This window comes from Hippoglossus stenolepis, chromosome 17 (genome assembly GCF_022539355.2).
Source record: "Hippoglossus stenolepis isolate QCI-W04-F060 chromosome 17, HSTE1.2, whole genome shotgun sequence".
NCBI classification, from domain to species: domain Eukaryota; kingdom Metazoa; phylum Chordata; class Actinopteri; order Pleuronectiformes; family Pleuronectidae; genus Hippoglossus; species Hippoglossus stenolepis.
This window is the reverse complement of record NC_061499.1, coordinates 2,367,499-2,385,015: the sequence shown is the minus strand read 5'-3', so window position 1 is coordinate 2,385,015 and position 17,517 is coordinate 2,367,499. Positions and strand designations below refer to the sequence as shown.

Genomic DNA, 17,517 nt, shown 5'->3' with positions numbered 1-17,517 from the left:
ATACTGTGAATTCTGACCTGAGCCAAATCTGGCAGTGTCACAACTTTAGGATTTTCCTCTATGGATGATAGAAAATCCAGGTATTACATAACAAGCATCCAGAATTCTCCAGATCAAGAGCATCTGATGCTGTTCAACATGTGGAGATGCACATCGGGCTTTGAAGTGACTCTAAAGAGACGTCAACTTAGATTCTGAGGAGCCAGACTGAGGAACCATAGATTAACAGGTAAAACACTGACGGAATAAAGAAATGCTTCCATCTTATCCTTTGTACACGACGCTCTTCTTCAAAATACTTTGCCAGAGATCCAGCTGTTGCCAGAGGTGAAATGGGAAAAGAGGGAGGCAGATGGAAAAGGAGAGAGTGTAGGTGGAGTTGAAGAGCAGCGAGCAGAGAGTCTATGTATAGGAAGAGGTGGAGGGAGACGAGTGTGTAGGAGCCAAGAAAAAGGAAGAAAGAAACGCAGATCAGCGCTAAAGACGGAAAAGAACCAGCGAGTAGGAGGAGAGACAGAAATGATACCAACAGAGGAAGAAGAGAAATATGAGAAGACACAGCAGATGAAGGAAATGAGAATCTCAGACGGAGCTGCGGGCCGGAGCATTTCATCCGGGCAGCGGCGGCGGCCTCGCTTCATGTCGACGAGGAACAGCACTGTCGCTGCCAGCTCCGGAAAAAATACAACAGTGTCATGTTTTGCTGCCTCACTGGATCGGCCCATCCGACTCCAGGCCAACTTCTGACGGGGGGAGTCAAGCCGCTTGGCTGCGTCCCATTCGTCGGGCTCGGCTCTCCTCCGCGCAGCCTTGTAATTACTCGTACAGTGTTTGTGCACGGGGGAGCGTTCGCAGCGTAAACTCAGTAATTACGGGAAAATAATAAAACTGCAGCAGGGACAACAGTGCTTTTCAAATTAGCGTCAAAGAGGCAGGTGAGGTTCGACCAAAAAATAAATCTGATCCAGATCCACTTCAGAAACACTCAGTATCTTTAGAACTGGACAGTGGTGTGCTAAGAATACCCCCAGGATGCCTCTGTTCTAGGACCAGGATGGGACACATCCTTCCTCTGAAAGTGACACTGAACCAGGATCAGCCGGGTGACGCCGGGTCCACTGCAGTTTTTAAAAAAAAATCCCATTCACCTACATGAAGGTTAAAGCAAATCATCCGTCAAACCACAAAGTGTTTCATCCCTTTGACTGTTAAACTGAGACGAACAAGGACGTTCCAGAGACTAAAGGGTGTCGAGGAACCATAAAACAACTCGGGGAGGAGAAGGAAGGTAATGAGGAAACATCCTGGGAAATGAAATGACAAATTAGGAGGACGAGAGGCAGATCGGAAGGAGCCAAGTGTGCTAATAGGAGGGTTAAAGACGTTTTACTGGAACAAGGGCAAACTGGAGGGGACGAGGGGACGAGGGGACGAGGGGACGAGGGGACGAGGGTCTGCAGGGAGGAGGAGCTCTGCACAGAGAAGGCTTCAGTGGAAACTAACTCCAACAACATGGATTCTGATGAACTCATGATATCAACCTGTATCACGTATGATTCACAGTTTCCTCTCTGAAATGAAACCTGTAAACTACTCGACTGACTAACGACGGTCTTTCACCAGGAGAAATCACCAAAAGGTGTTTGGTCCTCAAGCCGTCTGTCCTGACAGGCTGCAGTCATGTGACATGTTCTCTGAAGAACTCATAACAACCTGATCTGGCTCCGGGTGGTTTTTGGTGAGTTCCAAAATGTGTCAGTGTTTTCAACGAAGGCCAAGAAACTTTCACAAGTAGTTCGGTTCAAAACAAAACACAAAGTTTCTGTGGCCTTCACCGAAGTTTGTCTTTTCTGTTGTCCACCAGAGGTCTGTGTCTCTCTGAAGCAACAAAAAGAGTCGGATTAACTTTCCCTCTGAAGAAACAGGACATAGAGTGATGTCGGTATCGAACCGGCAGAAAACTGGATAAACAAATCACGCCTGACTCAATAAGACCTTTGACCCCACCCACTTCTTTCACTGGACGGGATTGTGAGATGTAAACGACCCAACAGGAAGAACGTCCCAGGAGCAGAAGAGCGACTGAACGCTAAGAGGCCGACATCGCTCTGTGACCCCCCCCCCCCAGTCGTCATGCAGCTCCATGTGTGTGTGTCCACAGCTCAATATAAGTGTGTGAGAAGCTGAATGATTGATCAAAGGTTCCTTTGTGTGGGCACCTCGTGCTGCTAATGCATCATTAACACAGCTGCTGGATGCTCATCGGAGAGCACCGGGCTATTTCCAGCAGCTTCCTCTTCAGCTTATAGATCCAAATCTCACTTGTGTTATATAAGTGTTCTGTGAAACCTACCGAAAGGACAGCATGACTAGTTTCACCTCAGGTTGTTTTGCTGGCCCTGTTACAGGAGGAAACCAGGCCGGGCTTTTACCAGTAGCTGCAGTCTGTTGGAATTACCCACCTGGGAACTCCTGACACGGGACTGGAATTACAGACAGAAACTCTCTGCTGGAACAATCTCTCCCCGCTGAAAGAGAATTCGTCCTAACGGGTTCGAAGTTGTTCTTCATGATACAGATGGAAATCGAATCCAGTCTGATCCAAGCACCTGATATTGATAACGTGACAATAGCTTCAACAGCCAAACACCAGAAAGCGTCAGAAAGTAGAAACCTGAAGGTGAACGAAGGTTCAGAGAGCAGAACCACTTCCTGTTATTCTGCAATCATTCTGAAGATGGCAGCGTTCGAGTCCGGGGTACTTTCGCTTCTTTTCTGGATGGAGGGAGGAAGTGGAGACGTGTTGTTTATCTAGACCACAAGTATGAATGTGTGAATGGCAAACTGTACTGTAAAGTGCTGAGTGTCATCAAGACTAGAAAAGCTCAATATAAATACATGTATTTACAGTCTGTGGTCGAAGCAGCAGAACCTCAGAGACAGAACGAACCCAGACGGAAGGAGGAAGTCAAATCAAATAGAAATTCAGTCTTTGTACGTTTGAGTCAAAGGCAGCGGCTCGATGTCTCATCATCGTGAGAAGAGCTGGTACCTGACGGCAGCAGCAATGAGCTGTCCTGCGTTGTATTTAGCTGAGGAGCCTCTGGACGCATTCCAAGGTCCCTGAGTGGGTCCGGGGCCCAAAGTGGGGCCCACAGACCAAGGCCGAATGACTCTTTAAGCATTAGGGTAACTTGGAAGAGTTCAACGGCAGCGGAGAGCAGCGCAGCTACATCACTGATGGATCTTGTGAGACCATTTGATGTGCCGGTGAGAACAAAGCTGGCTTTTCATTGGCAGAGAACCTTGAGAGGCCGGGTAATTGGAGCGTGGCTCTGCAGCCTCGTGCCGACGCCAACGTGCGTCGACTTGGCCGAACCCTTGAATCAGGGAGTATCTCAAGGTCGAGGCTGCAGAGCCGAGCATGAACGACATCAATCACTCCATTCATCCCTCCATCTCTCCATCACTAATGTGTTATCGTCCATCGCTGTGATGCTGACGGCTCTTATTTAAAAGGCCTTATTGTTAAACATGCAATATGCAACTTCAGCCACTAGGGATCTGCCCGTCAGCACAATGTTATGAAGCAGCGAGGATCATGGGAATTGTTGTCCTCGCCATTTCTTGTCCCATAATCCTCTTGGGTCACTTGGTTCCCTGGTGCGATTTCGCTTTATTGGGAGAACTGGTAATGAATCATCTCAAGAAACATTAAAATGACCTGGATCTTTTGGATTGGTTTTCTTAAATTATCCCAAATGTTTCAAGAAGTGAGTTTTGTCAAACAGCCAAATCACGTCTGATATTATAAATCTGCCACCAGACAATTATAAAGTATTGACGCCTTGGTGTCTTTTTTTTATTTTGGTTTCACATTATCTTTCATTTCAGTTTATTTAAGTAAATAAAAAACCAGAGTCAGGAAATGAATCACAGAATTAATGTGAATAGATTTGTTTATGTTGTGGAAACGAGGGGTCAGAGGTCAAGATCGGTGACAATCAAACACACACTGTCGTTTGTGGTAGGATAACAAATCTGGACCAACACACAAACACACAGACACACACAGACACACACAAAATGTCCGTGACCTCCAGCTGTCACGATGGACGAGTGCAAGAAACACACTTAAAGTTACACAAATACCCACCAGCATCACATGGCCATGGTTTAGGAATGCAACACACACACACACACACACACACAGACACACACACACCTGACATTCTATCAATTCTCCCTCGGCAAAACTGTCTGCCCCCCGTGACCATGAAATATGAATGAAATACAATTAGCAGCTTTAAAGAACTTCATCAAGGCCAAGGCCTCTGTCCAAACAGCCCCGACCCCCACACGCACACACACACACACACACACACACACACACACACTTTTAGATGAGCAGATAAATAAACAAAAGTTACGGCGTCCTTGGACCGAGCGACCGAACACAAACATCAAATAATCAGACACACAATGGCTGTCAATTTTTACAAACATAGATTTTTTGGGGTCTTTTTTAAAAAAACAAATAGAAACTTTTTTCCCTTCACGCCTTAAATGTGAGTTCTGTGTCTCGGAGCGCGGCACTTTGCCCTCACGAGCCCGCCCCCCCCGCCACCCTTCCATGCTAACGTTTAATGGATGCATGTGACTCATTAAAAAGTGAAGGGTGTAGCGGGTGGAGGGGGAGGCACAAAAAAAATTAGGAAAGAGACAGAGAGAGATAGAGACAGAGAGCGGTGCTTCATTTCCATGGTGTTACCACGGCAACAGCAGCGCAGGAGAGACGGCGAGGTGCCCTTCTGCCGTCGCAGCGCCTCGCCGCCGAATATTAACCAGGCCTGTACGCTCAGGTGCTAATTAGGAGAAGAGGAGGAGGGTGGAGGAGGTGAGGAGGAGGGAGGTCAGGAGGGAGAAGAGAGGGGGCGACAGTGAGAAAAGAAGAGCGAGAGAGGAGAGGTCAGGAGGGGGTAGAGGAGGAGGAGGGTTTATTTCTTCTACAAGAGAGAAGGAGAGAAAAGAGGAGGAGAGAGGAGGTCAGGAGGGGACAAGGAAGAAGAGAAGGGGGAGAAGAAAGTGGAGCGAGGTAAGAGGAACAGGTGGTGAAAGGAGGAAGAGGAGGAGGAGGTCAGGAAAGGGTGAAGAGGGCAGTTAAAGAAGAGGAGGATGAAGAAAGGAGAACAGACAGAAAGAGGAGTCAGGAGAGATGAGGTCTGAGAAGAGAAGGACAGAGGGAGGCAGGAGGGATGAAGGTAAGAGAGGATGAGAGGACGAAAGGAAAAAGGGAGGTATAGGTAAAAAGGAGGAGGTCACAAATCTGAGAGGATGAATCGGGAGAAAAGAAAAGAGGGAGGAGGTCAGAGGAACAGGTGAGTGGAGGAGTAACAGAGAACTGAGGTGAGTTGATATGAGAAAGTCCAGAGAAAAAGGAGTGGAGATGAGAAGAATGAAAAATGGTGGAGGGCAGATAAGAACCTCCGAGGATCAAGCTCACGGTTAAAGCTGCGTACAGGACGCCCGGTGGTTCACCTGGTTGAGCAGAGTCCTACTGCAGCAGCCACAGGTTCGATTCTGACCCTTTGAGCTCATATTAAACTTTGTCCTGTCAAATGAAAGTTATAAAAAAAAATCGATCACGTTTAGTTCAGAAAGTCTCCACATCTCCACGTCTGGAGAAAGGATGAATCTCCAGTGTGTCCCTGGGAAAAGTTCCCTTGAGCAAAACCCCAGCTGCTGCCCGACAACCCTGGGGGAAGGCCGCTGCAGCTGGAAACAGGAGCAGGAGGAGAAGAGGGAGAAGGAGGAGGAGGAGGTGGAGGTGGAGGAGGAGGAGACAGTTGCAAAGGCCATTTCTAAAGCCGGAGGTCAGAGGAACATCTCTGTATTCAGGGCCGGTGCAGATCAGCTTCATTTCCCTGAGCACGTTATAAAAACGTTCTGAGGCCAAACACGGCGTCATCGCTGGAACCTCCAGAGCAGGTGACAGCCGACTGCTCCGCAGGAGGTGAAACGAGGAGCAGAGGTGAAACATCGAGGTCGACAGGGAGGAGACGGCCTCCTGATCCAGAGTCTGATCAACCTGAGCGAAGGTGTGGATGGATTCAGGAGGAGGAGTCGCAGCTCCTCCTCATGGACAGGAGGGAGAAACGAGAAGTAAAGGACAAAGGAGAAGTAGGGAGAAATAAGGAGGGAGAGGAGATAAAGATGAAGGAGAGATGAAGACAAATGAGGACAGGAAGGAGAGATACGCAGAAACAAGGAGGGAGGAACAAAGAGAAACAAAAGCTAGACTGTGGAGAAAGGATGAAAGGAATGAGAAATACAGAGAACAGAGGAGGAGACGTAAGGATGAAAAGGAAAAGATAAAGAAAAGAAGGGAGGAGAAGGAGGAGGAGAGGGAGTGAATTATGGGAGTCTCGTCCTCTGTGAAGACGTCAGGTTGATCTGTTCTGCTCAGAGAGGTCAGAGGAGGACAGAGAGGAGGTGAAAGAGACGGAGGAGGGAGGGGAGGAGGGAAACAAAAGAGAGGAGGAAGATTGAAGGGAGAGAGAGAACAGGGGATGAGAGGAGGTGTAGAGAGAGAGAGACGGCTCAATAAAACATGCATGAGGCATTGTGTGTGTTTGTGTTGTGTGTGTGTGTGTACACTTACATATGTATTTGTGTTTGTGTATGTGTGTGTGTCTGTGTGTGTGTGTACACTTACATATGGTTTGTGTGGTGTGTTTGTGTGTGTTCATATGCACAAGTTCAATTTAGCGTGTGTGCCTGATTAAGCCTCTCGTGCATATGCATGTCCTCACGTCACGTGGACATATTTCCAAGTGTATGCGTGAGTGTCTCCATATATGTATGTGTGTGTGTGTGTGTGTGTGTGTGTGTGTGTGTGTGTGTGTGTGTCCTCAGCTAACACAGCCCGTCTCCATCCAGCCATGAGCTGCTATAAGCCTGAGAGACTCTGCACAGACTTATATTCACTTGTATATAGGTCAGTGCAGCCGGTCCACGCCGACAGTCAGAGCGCCGCCTCACGACATTTACCACGAGTCACCGTGACAAAACATCACATGACTATTAAAGGAAAGGAAAGTTTCAGGAGGAACCACATAAACATTAGAAAAGAAGAAATAAATGAGAAGCTCCCAAAACCAGCGACAGTGAACGCATCAAAACCAGCGACAGTGAACGCATCAAAACCAGCACAGTGAACGCATCAAAACCAGCGACAGTGAACGCATCAAAACCAGCGACAGTGAACGCATCAAAACCAGTGACAGTGAACGCATCAAAACCAGCGACAGTGAACGCATCAAAACCAGTGACAGCATCAAAACCAACGACAGTGAACGCATCAAAACCAGCGACAGCATCAAAACCAGCGACAGTGAACTCTTGTACTTTAAACCGTGTTCTCCAGTGAACTCCATATTAAAGTCTTGGACTCGATGCTAAGCCGAAGCAGCTTTGTCTGATAGTTGGTATTTAACTGATGAACTAATACTACGACATGTTCCCAGTCAGTTGATGGGAGTTTTCAGTGAACTGTGGGAACACTGGGACACCAACACAGGAAGTGTCACCGTTACTGAGGACCTATGCACTCAGGCTCCTGTAAGGAGCTTTGGATAAAAGGTTCCACCAAATGGCATATTTTAATGGCACACTAATTCCTTTATGGGGATTTAGTGAAAGGACTTAGAACTTTCTATTAAAAAAAGAACATTTTATTTTGGGCCTGTGTTTTGTAGGATAATCTGAGCCATAGGCAGCCGGTGGTTTACTCTGACAAAAGATTACTCGGAGGTATTTCACTGAGTTTACACAGAACACAGACGCATCATGTTTATATCCACAGGAGCTGCGTCATGTTGGAAATGTCCGTTTTAAACCACACACACGTGGAGAGAAATGTGGGTCTCTGTGTCTTGCTCAAGGACATTTCATCATGTGGACAGAGGATTGAACCCCCGACCCTGTGATTATCAGCTCTACCTCTCGAGCCGTAGCCCTCGGTGTCCTCACAGCTCTTCATAGAGAAACCCTGGTACCAGTTTGGTGGGAACGAACTCGGCAGCACAGCGTCCTGAGCTCAACCCTTGGAATGAACTGGAACGCCGACTGGGAGCTGAACCTCATTATCTGGAACCAGTCAGGTTCAACATCTGCTGGACGGACTGAGACCAGAGGACAACTATGTGTGAGTGTCCTCGTACTTTTGTCCAGGGATGAAACGGTCACCGGTTTTACGATTAACCACGATAAAGTCCCCGATGGTTAGTATCGCAGTGTGTAATTTAAATGATCATCATAACCGCGGTTATGATGATCATTTAAATTTCACAGGTTAATATTAACAATCATGAACTTTATCGTGGTTAATCGTAAAAAACAGAAACCGTTTCATCCCTGGACAAAAGTACGAGGACACTCACACATTTGTGTCCCTTTGTCCCGACTTGACATTTGGATCGACCTCCGATAAATAATGAAAATGCTATCATACATTTTATTGGTAATATTTATTATATCAACATTAAACTAAAGTTTGTGTTGAAGTACATTTTAACAACCGTGCTAATACTGTTTCCCTGTCGTCTCCTGGTTGCTCGTGTTTCCTCCGACACGCTCACGCAGGATTACAGCAGATCCAGCTTCCTTCCTGCTTCTTACTCGCACTCCTCAGGAATCCAAGCTCCTTCCACCGCTGCTCCGGATGAGTCCGACCAAAATGCAAATGTAAATGTAAGTAACCGTCCAGCGATGGTACTTGTGAGCATAAAAGCGCTGCTGGGGGTATATTGCATTCTTTGGTGGCGAGGGTACGGGGGCGGGGGCTTCACCCTCGTCCCCCTGAATAGGCAGGATGGGCGACCTCGCCGGAGAGAATTCCATTAGTGTTGGTTTGTGTGGAGGGTTTAACTGTCACATGGGCTGTAATGCTGCCTCAGAGGCTCTTTACAACCTGCCAAGAAACATTTGTGGAGCCGGGCGTGGAGGGGGAGCCCTGCTGGGCGAAGAAACTCCACAGAAAGACTCGTAATAAACTTTTATCAGTCACAGTGCGTCGCTGCTCACAGATTTATTCCTTCACATTACCTTCCATTCTGTGTCTGAGCTGTTTCACGACGCTGAGGTTAGAGCGCCGCTGGTTCGTCTGCACCACAACAAGACCGACGGGAGCCAAACCACCTCGGCTCCTATTTACAAATCAGACGTTCAGAGGGAATCTGAACAATTAAGAGGAAAATGATTTGATAAATTCTGATTAAGACTCAAATATCCAGACAGAGAAAAAGGTTTCACTATGAGATCAGCTTGAGATGATTAACTACAACTGACTGATCCTGAAGTTGAAAGTAGGTTGGTGACAGTTAGAGTTGGTTGTATTAAAGGAAACTGCGACACCCAGTGGCCGGAGGGTTGTTCGTGACGTCCGTACGTACGACTGTTGTGAACACGATATCTGCAGAACGCCTCGAGGGACTCTCTGCACATTCAGTACAAGCATTCAGTCGGACTTACAGATGAACTGATTCGAATTTTGAGGTCAAAGGTCAGAGTGAACTAATGTGATTGTGACTGAAACGTCCCGGGTTAGTGAAGACAACCACAGGACGGTGATTCTTCAGGGCGACCGAGTGACTCATTCAGAGAAGAGGGGTTAGAGTTTTTTGTAACGAGCAAAGTCACACATCAGAACCTAATTATGAGCTGTAATGTTGTTTCTATGTGATTGGCTCAATGTTAACATATAATCTCATTGTCAATAACTTGGACAAGCTCTTATCTCACTTATGAGAAACCTGAGGGACGTGTCTGAGATTAGCCGTGACGCCGAGACACGCACACACTTTATCTTGTTTACTGTCGGGGCTCTGCGGTCGACCTAAACCCTGTTTCCATGGTAATATTAGGATTATGCCATGCTGAAATATTACGAATGTTGTTTATTCGTGTATGAATCAATCGGATATTGCCGATGCTCTGATTGCACTGATTTCTGAAAGAGCTCCATGCGTGTGTCGCTTGTTACCGCTTCTCTTCTCCTCTGCCTCGTTCTCTTATTTATAATTTCTCCTCTCATTGTGATGAAAACTGTTTTCATCATTCAGCCCGTGGTCAGACATGCTGCTCCTCTTCTCTAAAACATGTGCATGGAGGCAACTAAACTCTTCTTGTGCTAAATCCACAGTCTTGCACGAGGAGGCCAGAGGTCGGAGTCGGCATTCAGTGCCTTGCTGAAGGGCCCTTGAGCAAGGAGGTTTGAACCCGAGTCCTCCAGCGGAAGAACCTCTCCTTGCTCCGCACTCAAGGCCAAACTACTAACCAGGGGAAAGTTAAATAAATAAAATGAAAGAAGCATAAATAATCACTGGTGAGCACAGAGCAGCATCGTATTCTGATTTCAATGTGGGGGAAATGAAGGAAAGGAGGAGAGGAGGAGAGGAGGAGAGGAGGAGGGGAAGAGAGAGGAAGGGAGGAGAGGAGGAGAGGTAGATAGAGGAGGAGAGGAGAAGAAGAAGGGGAAGAGAGAGTGGAGAAGGGGAGAAATGATTGATTAGGAAACACAAAAGAGTGTGGAGGCAGGATGGAGGGGGAGGAGGACGAGTGAAACAGGGAGAAACAGACGAGGAAGAAGACAAATTGATAAACACGAGGTCAGTGACACACACACGCACACACACACACACGCACACACACGCACACACACACACACACACACACACACTTTTCATCCATCAAGCTGCTCCTCATGCTCCTCATGCTCACCTGCAGTACCATCTGACAACAGGAGGAGACGCCGCCTCCTGCTCAGGAGCCTCCTTCATCTGCGGCCACGCTCGTGTCCGACTTACAAACCACGAGTCGTGTTTAACAGACGCTGACCTCTGACCTCAAGATCATCAGTCGAATCATTTAAGAAACGTTAAATCATTTCCAGCTGGATCCTGTTGGTCGTGTTTCCTCAAACCAGCGTCAATCTAACCAAACTCAGCCTGATCACAACCAGAGCGTTGTTATGGCGAGCGCCTGTCGAGGAGGCCGGGCGCTGCTTTTAAGGTGGAGTAGTAAGTTTAACCAGCTGGGTCAGATTCTGCTCTGCGGGGGAACGACACAACTAAAGAGCCAATCAAAACCAAAACCTAACATATCTTCACTTTAATGAATAATGTGAACAAATACACACACACACACACACACACACACACACACACACACACACACACACACACACTCCTCCATCTTTAAGACTCAGTGAAATATTCAAACCCAGAAAGTCTTGTTTTTTTTATATCAACTGACTTTTAAAATAAATCAAATGAATGATTTATTTCCCCGAGGATCTTGACCAGAGAAGCAGAAGTTAACGTGTCGGCCCGTGGGGTGCAGGTTAATGAGGTTACCGTTCTCTCAGAGAACCTGTCTTCTGGTTCCAGGAACGTTCTCCTGCCTCAGCCTGGAACCTGTGACCTGCAGGTGTTTGTGCTGATGAGCTGCTTCAGCTTGTTCCTGGATGGCGTCGCTCAGAGGGGGTCTGGAGGTTTGGAGGTTTCCTCGTGTGCTCGCTCGCTGCTCGGGACGGCTGCAGCTCTTTCAATCAAATAAAGTGATTATGAATATGCAAATTGAGTCATTTACTAATTGTCGCAGCCAATATCCCCCCTCATGTGTGGCTCCAGATTAAGCAGAAATTTTGGGAAAACTCATTTTGAGCGGCGAGTGAGAGCTGCCGTTCACAGTGATGTTCGAGGGTGAAAGGTTCCAGGGACGCCCTGCAGGCGGTGACCTCCGACCCCTCCGACCAAACCTACATTTTCCCACAAGCAAAAATTCCTTTTCAGAAAAGAGTTTGAAAAAAATCGACTGTTCAACATCGTGCTGACGAGAAGAGTTGTTGCCATCGGTTACTGACACTCACTGACTTTATTTACTGTGGAGGAGACACACACACACACACACATACACACACACACACACACACACACACACACACACACACACACACACACACACACACACACACACACACACACACGAGGAGGGATTGAGAAACACATTAATATGCATGCACGGGGTATGGGAAGCTTGTATGGATGCTCCCTCTCTCTCTCTCTCACTCTCACACACACACACACACACACACACACACACACACACACACACACACACACACACACACACACACACACACACACACACACACACACACACACACACACACACACACACACACTACCTTGACTCCATTTGGTTAAATGTTTTGTTAAAGAGGAGTAAAACCAGGGGAAGGAGGGATAAGAAGGAAGCGGGTGGAGGGGGAGATGGGGTATTGGGGGGGGGTAACTCAGAGGAGAAGGAGGGATGGAGAGAGGGGAGGAGGTAAGGCAGGAAAAGAGGAAAGGAGGAGATGGTTTAGGTAGGAGGAGAGAAACAGAGAGAGGGGAGGAGGATTTTAATTGAGAGGGGAAGGAAAGCAGGGAAGGAGGTAGGAGATGATTTTGGTAAGAGGGGAGGAAGAGAAGGAAGAAGAAAGGGACGTAAAAAGGAGGAGGAGAGGATGGAAGGAAATGAAGGAGTGATATTGGGGAGAGAAGTGAGGAAGGAAAGGAGGTAGGAAACAGGAAGGAGGAAAAAAGAAATTAATTTCACATATAGAGAAATAAAGAGATGAAGGATGGAGGACTGAAGGGAGGAAGAAGGAGGGGATTCAGAAAAGAGGAGATGAATGGAGAGAGGAATAAAGGATGTGAAAAGGGAAGGGGGGATGGAGGGATAAATTAAGGAGGGAAGGAGGAGAGATAAAGATGAGATACAGGAGAGGAAAAACTGAATTGAGACCAAAAAAGGAGGTATAGGAAAAAGGGAATGAGGAGGTGATTGAATGGAGGGAAGGAGAAAGGAATGAAGGGAGGAAAGAAACATGGACAAGGGAAGGAAAGAGGGAAAGAAGGGAGATGAAAGAGAGATAAAGGTATGGAAGAAGGTGTAAGGGGAGAAAAGAGGGGAGAAGAAATGATGGATGAACGAGGGGGAGGAAACAAAACGACAGTAAACAAGGAAGAAGTAAAAGAGGAACAAGAGGGAAGGGAGGGAAGAGGAGGAATGGAAAAAGAAGAATTGAACAAAGGGAGGAGGGAAGGAGACAGAAAGATAAAAGAGGATTGAGGGATGGAGGAAGAAAACTCAGGAGAGGAGGAGAGGAGGAAGGAAGGAGAGAGGGAACAATGTGTGTCACGAGACAGGAGGAAGGAAGGAAGGAAGGAAGGAAGGAGACAGAGGAATGAAAGGAGAGAGGAGATGGAGGGCTGGAAGGAGGGAGGGAGACAGGGAGGAAAAGGCACAGAGGGAGATGACGGAATAGGGTGCGTCAAGAAAAGGGGAGGAAGGGAGGAAGAAAGGAGGGAGGGAAGGAGGTGGTGGAATGGAAGACAGGAAGGAGAAGAATCAGGAGGAGACGAGAAAGGAGGGGAGTCCCGAAAGAAGGAAGGAGGGCTGGAAGGAGGAAGGAAAAAACAAGGAAGGACGGATAGGAGGAGAGGAAGAAGAGGGATTATTGGAAGTTACGAAGGTGGCAGAGGCAGAAGGAGGTGTGTCACGAGAGGAGAAGGAGTAAAAGAGGAGTAAAAGAACAGGGGCGGAAGGAGGGAATGAGACGAAGGGGTGGAAGAAGACTGCTCAGGAGGAGAGGCAGAGGGATTAAAGGGAGACACGAAGGAGGGGTGTGATGAGACGAGCAAAAGAAAAGGGGAGAAGGAAGGAGGGAGGAGGGAGGAGGGATGGAAGGAGGGAGGAGGGAGGAGTGAGGAGCTGAAGGCCAAATAATGGAGCAGCTCATCTCATGGTGAATTTGAATGGAGGCTGAATTAATTTAAATCTCATCACGGCCCGCCCTCTAATACCTTATCAGTTCTGCACGGAGACAAGGGACGTAATCGCATTAGAGCCGCCACTCTGCTCTGCTGCACACACAGCACACACACACACACACACTGAACCAACACACACACACACACACACACACACACCACACCAACACACACACACACACACACTGAACCAACACACACACACCGACTGTACCTGTGCTGGTATGTGTTGCTTTTTTCAACACACGCACAGATACACACTGTCCACGGGTGTGTGTGTGTGTGTGTGTGTGACTTCATGCTGCATGTGCACGTGCATTTAAAACAAAAACACACACACACAGGGTGTAGAAATGCCCCCATGAGTACAAGCAAGACAACAGCACGCATGTAAAAACACACACACACACCAATTCTGTGTGTGTGTGTGTTTATCATCTAAAACACACACTGTGTGCCAACATCGGTGCTACAACACAGCGTGCGCACACACACACACACACACACACACACACACACACACACACACACACACACACACACACACACACACTAGCAGAGCAGCCTTCCAGTTACCTTCTAGGGGAAAAGGCTCATGGGAAGTTATGCGCTCGGCTGTTGACATTGGCTGAGGCGGGACGAGCAGCTTTACAGCGCCGACTCCTCACGCTGAGATGTATACACACACACACACACACACACACACAGACACACACACACACCTCGACCACGGCCAAAAACTCACACACACTCTCCAGACAAGATGGCGGTGAGACGACAGCCTCTGTCAGCGAGCGTCAGTTTGATGGCGACCGATAAGGAAAAGGAAAACTCCGCCCAGAAGATGCTGGGGATTCAGGGCGGCTCCATGTTTTCATTCCATGACTCTGATCAGGGTTCGATGTGCGTCTCTCAGGCGTCTCACCTCAGACGACCACCGGACTGATACCTGTTCCAACTCCGTGACTCGTTCCAGACGTTCTCTGTTCCTCAGGAGGGAACTTCTCTTGTCTTCTCAGAAATCTAAAGCCGCTCCGCTCGTCCGTATTAACTGAGCCGGTTGTGTTTGTTTTTCATTCCAGTGGATAAATGGACAGACATGAGCTTCTCCTCCAGTTTCAAAACTTGAACTCAGTCACTTAGCCTCTGGATGGAAATCACCTCATTCACATGGATTCTGCTGATGCACCAGATTCTTTATCGATTCCCTGAACGAGGCCTGAACAGGACTTTTGATTTCTCTCTGAGAGTCTGAAGCTTCATGTTTGTTCCATAGTTTCATGTTATCTGTCTGACATGCGTGCGTCCTGTCGTCATCAGGACGTGGGCTGAACATTTCCACGGCTACAGGTCGATTCTCATAAAACCCTCAGTCTCTCTTTCGGTTTCTTTAACCTACAAAATATATATTTGTTTCTCTCTGTGTGAAAATCTGATTGTCACGGTGCGTCCTCGAACTCACCAGCCACTTGCTCCAACTGAAGAAATACTAATGCATTTGTCCGGAGACACAGATTTCATCATGTATGTCAAAATACTTTTTACTGACAGAATATTTCATTATTATGAAGACGTTGAAATTTAAAGGAGCTGAAGAAGAAAACATCCTTAAAATCAGGTTAGTGGGAGGAGAGGAGGAGAGGAGTGGAGGAGGAGTGGAGGAGTGGAGGAGGAGAAGCGTTAAGGTCGCACCTGACCATGGCGACGGTTTCTAAACTAATTGTACGTTACAGCTATTTATCATTTGTTGAGAAATGTCACACTTTCATACTGAAGAGTGAAAATACTGATTCCATGAAGAGGAAACGTTAAGTTCACAACAGTCGACTTAATGGTGACTGTCTTTGTATCGGAGGAGAATCTCAATCCACGATGAGGTCACGCCACAAGTCGCCATTTTACACGAGATGCTCTTTACGCCGGACGTGACGAAGAACAAACCCGTCAATCGACCGACTACGAAAAGGTCAAAGGTCAAAGCCTCGGTGTGATTGTGATTCACGGGACTGACGACAGTCGAGCTCTTTGAGCTGCTGGGGAAACAGCAGCAGAAGAGCAATTCAAATAATAATTAAATTTAGTGTTAAGTTCAAAGTAAAGATTTCCTGTTAAATTGTAATTGGATCAGTTGAAATGAAAACTCAGTCGTTAAACACGAGACGTAAAGAATGAACCTTTGTTCTGAACCTTTTCTTTTAGATCCCGGCTCATAACGTGGCGCTGGTCCAACGCTGGATGTGTCGTAACCAGAAGATGAATCAAGCAACAGTCACAGAAGTTCTTTGAATTCCTCGAAAGAGGCAGAATGTTGGAGGGAGAGAAAAACAACCCTCATCATCAGGAACAGATGGTTTACATTTCTTCTCCTTGATATAATTTGTTTAGTCACAATTTCCATGTACAACAGAAACTCTGGACGACAGAGCGGCTCACTGCTGACGTTTATACTTATGCAACACGTTGAGTCAAATTAAAGCTGGAAAAACTGTTTATAAAGCAACACGGGATGGAGGGACTCCGTGGTCACGTCTCCGGACCCGTGATCAAACTCTTTCAGCCTCTTTCAGCTGCACATTTTGGTCACATCTGTAAAAAGTCCACGAGCAGCTGCAGAACAAAGAGGAGGATTTAACCAGAGCCAGAAGTTCCTCTGAGGAGGTGGAGGAGACCAAACGCAGAGAGAAAAGAGACGAAACAAGACTTGAACCAGGAATCTGTGACTTGACCTCATTTAAACCACTAAATACAAACAGACCTGTGTTCCTCTGGAGCTCAGGTTGTGTTGTTTCATTACAAATCAAACTGGAAGAAATCGGGAGTTTGAATCAAGGTCCAGTTTCATTTGGTCGCGTGGCGGTGGCGTCAAATCGCCTCCGTCAAGATGGAAGTCACGTCTTATCCAGTCTGAAGTCGCTTTATTAGGATGAACTCTTGAGATCTGGTTTTTAACTCTGTATTTGAAGTGGATGAAGGATTTTAGTCGTTGGACGTCTGGATCTTAAATTATCAGAGAAACAAGCTGAGCATTGATTGATTGTTTTTTAACGTGAAGCTGCTTTATTCCTCTGAGGAGAATTCAGATAAAAACCTCCTGAACCATCAACTCTGAAGGAATGTAACCAGGAGAAGACTCCCATCATCCCACGGTTCTATTCTTCATCTCATTCTTTGGTTCACGACCCACAGCTCACAACGACGCCTGTCTATCTCCTGATCCATCTTCTCTTCACTCATTTGAGATTATTTGAGTTTTATTTCTACATTTCTTTGGGTTTCCATCCTCTGTTGTGATGTTTGACTGTAGATATCATCAACGTCGTCCAGCCCGACTTATAAATCAATAAATAACCCACAACCCGTCTGTGGCTTCCCCTCCAAACAAACATCGTGTTTCTGATGCTCTGAAAAACTGTTTCACTAAGAATTTGAGTAGTAAATTCCTGCGGAGGCTTCATTTAAAAGACATAAGATGACACATATTTCAGGATTACCGCACTGGCTCCAGACCGAAAACTTGTTTCCAAGAAAGAGAGGGAGAGAGAAGAGAGAGCGCACGTCTCCGCTCTGGCAGGTGAGCCGACTCTGAGGTCGGAACATTTTCATCGAAACCAGATGAACCTTCGAAGGTCTGATGAGACGG

At 47.1% G+C, this 17,517-nt stretch overlaps 1 protein-coding gene and 1 long non-coding RNA gene across 4 annotated transcripts in view; one reads left to right on the top strand and one right to left on the bottom strand.

Moving 5' to 3' along the window:
• The window catches only part of LOC118124878 (zinc fingers and homeoboxes protein 2), a 77,954-nt gene that overhangs the window by 16,480 nt on the left and 43,957 nt on the right, over positions 1–17,517 (bottom strand). The window lies entirely within an intron of this gene.
• LOC118124879 lies at positions 5,451–10,469 on the top strand. 2 transcript variants are annotated; one of them, XR_004698777.2, is made up of 3 exons: positions 5,451–5,572; positions 8,644–8,751; positions 10,202–10,469. It is a non-coding gene; the product is annotated as an uncharacterized LOC118124879 (long non-coding RNA). The 2 variants fall into 2 exon arrangements; XR_004698776.2 differs by lacking the exon at positions 5,451–5,572 and adding an exon at positions 8,413–8,521.